This window comes from Lonchura striata, unplaced genomic scaffold (genome assembly GCF_046129695.1).
Source record: "Lonchura striata isolate bLonStr1 unplaced genomic scaffold, bLonStr1.mat Scaffold_162, whole genome shotgun sequence".
Lineage (NCBI taxonomy): Eukaryota > Metazoa > Chordata > Aves > Passeriformes > Estrildidae > Lonchura > Lonchura striata.
The window spans coordinates 260,001-262,500 of NW_027461106.1; the positions used below are offsets into that span (position 1 = coordinate 260,001).

The 2,500-nt window shown below is 79.0% G+C and overlaps 1 non-coding gene across 1 annotated transcript; it reads right to left on the reverse strand.

Moving 5' to 3' along the window:
• Positions 1 to 496: 496 nt before the first annotated feature.
• On the reverse strand, positions 497 to 649 carry LOC144248509 (5.8S ribosomal RNA). The gene has a single exon (XR_013341803.1). It is a non-coding gene; the product is annotated as a 5.8S ribosomal RNA (ribosomal RNA).
• Between the last annotated feature and the right edge of the window lie 1,851 nt (positions 650 to 2,500).

Here is a 2,500-nt window from a genome sequence, read left to right on the forward strand (position 1 = left end):
GGCGCCCCGAGACGGCGACAGAGAGGGACGGGGAAGGGAAGGAGAGGACGACGCGGGGGTCGCCCCCGCCCCCCCCGGCGCTCGCGCCTCGCGCGCGGCAGCACGGCACGGTACCCGCGCGGTACCCACCCGCAGACAGCCGCCCGCGCGGGGGGAGGCCGGGGGGGGGCGAGGCCCGCGCGCCTCGCCTCCCCCCCTCTCGCCCTCGTCTCTCGGCCCTCGGCGGGGCGCTCTCGACGCCGCCCCGTCTCTCTCGCTCTCTTTCTCCCCGGCCGCCGCGCCGCCGCTCGGCGACGCGGCCCCCGGCGAGGACGAGCTCCGCCCCAGCGGCTCGCTCCGGGAGCGGGGAGCTACGGAGCGCTCCCCGAGTCTGCATTTAGGGGGACGAAGGCCCTCGGGCGCGGCCACGACGGCCACGGCCACGACGACGGGCCTGCGAGGCGACCCCAGCCGCGCCGCCGGGGTGGCAACCCCCGGGCGGCGATTGATCGTCAAGCGACGCTCAGACAGGCGTAGCCCCGGGAGGAACCCGGGGCCGCAAGTGCGTTCGAAGTGTCGATGATCAATGTGTCCTGCAATTCACATTAATTCTCGCAGCTAGCTGCGTTCTTCATCGACGCACGAGCCGAGTGATCCACCGCTAAGAGTTGTCTGGCTTTCGGCACCGAACCCCGCACACGGGCGGAGGGGGCCCCTTTTTTCTCTCTCGCCGAGGGGGCACGCACGCGGCCGCCCCCGGCTTCGACCGTACGAGCACACAACGCAACGAACCGAGTGGGGGGGGAAAGAAAAACCATCCGAGAGCGAAACGCCCAACGGAACGCTCCGAAGGTCGGCGGGAAAGGCGGGGGGACCCGCGTCCCCGACCGCCTCCCCCCGCCGCTACGAGCGAGGGGAGACGCCGCCGGCAAACTGTGCCGTCCTCCGGAGGCGGCCCAGGCGCCCGGGCTCGGCCCGGCCTCCGCACGGAGGAGGCACGCGGCGCGCGCGGACCGCGGGGGGACACGGCGGCCCGCCCGGCCTCGCTGCAACGGGACGACGGGACGCACGCGGCCGGGGCGCGGCCGTCGGCCCCCGCGCGCGCCGCTCTCCCTTCTCACCGCCGCTCCGCGGACCCGCGGAGCGCCGCCGCGCCACCGCGCGGCCGGCTCGCTCTCTCTCCCCAGCGGCCTTGCCGCGCTCGAGACGGCACGCGACGGCCACCGCCCAACCGGCAACGCCCCCCGCGGGACCGCTCCCGCCGGGAAGGGCGAGCGCCCGGCGGACGCGCTCCGCCGCCGGCGCCGGAGGCGGGCGCCGCACCGAGACCCGAGCCGGCGTCGCGAGCGCCCGGAGCCTGCCGGACGGGCTGACCCGCCGCCGCAACGGCCGCACTCCCGGGACCGCCGCCGCCTCGCACCGTCACGGAGCCCCTTTTCCTCGGGCACGCGCGGCCCAGGGGAAGGCGTGCGGCGCCGAGCCGGGGGGGTAGGCGGGGAGGGGGGCAGCGACGCCCACCCTTTTCTCCCCGCTGACCGGGCGGGGAGACCGGGCGGGGAAGCGCCCCCCCCCCAACCCCCCACGGCCGCCGCGCGCACGACCTTCCTCCGGGGCTCCGCGAGCGGACGGAGAAAAGGGCGACGGGGAGGCGGCGGGCGGGGCCCGGGCCGGGACCGCCGCCGGCGACGGCGGGCGCCGTCCGGCCGGCCGTCCCCGCTGGCGGGGGACACTCGCCGAGCGGCGCCGCCGCCGCTCGGCACGGGGCCGCCCGCGCTCGCGGACTCTCCGGCGACGGAGGGACCTGCCGAGCGCTCGGCCCCGGGCGGGCGGGCGGTCCCTGAGCCGGGGACGGCCGGCGACCGGCGCCGCCGGCGCGCTCGAGGAGAAGGCCGTCGAGGGGAGAGAGACGGCGCGGCCGCGCCGCGCGCGGCGCCGCACCCCAGAGACCGCAGAGGCGGCCGAGGAAGGAGGAGAGCGCGGCGGGCCCCGGCGGCCGCAACCCCGCAGCTGAGGAAGGGGCGAGAGAGCGCGCGCTCTCTGCCGGCGTCGCCCGTTCGAGGCGAGCGGGTCGGCCCCCGCGGCCGACCGCGCGGCGTCGCCCGTTTCGAGGCGAGCGGGTCGGCCCCCGCGGCCGACCGCGCGCCGCGGCCTCTCCGCCGAGGCCGGGCCGCGGAGAGGGGGGGGCAGGGCGCCCCTCCCCGGCGCGGCGCGACAAACCCCCCGCGCGCGGTAACGCGGCGGGACGACGGCCGCGCGGCCGGTGGCCGCGGGCACCACCGCAGGGGATCACGCGGGAGTAGCTCCCCACCCCTCAATGGAGCCGCGCACCGCCGCCCGGCAACCGCCGCCGCCGCCGCCGCGGCGGAAGGACGCGCCGAGCCGCCCGAGTCTTTAAACCGCCGCCCCGGCTCGGCGGCGGCCCTTTCGCGGCCCCCTCCCCGCAGCGTTTGACGACGCCGAGGAAAAGGAAGCCGGGGGGCCGCCGGAGGCGCGGAGCGCTAGGTACCTGGCCCTGGGGCGA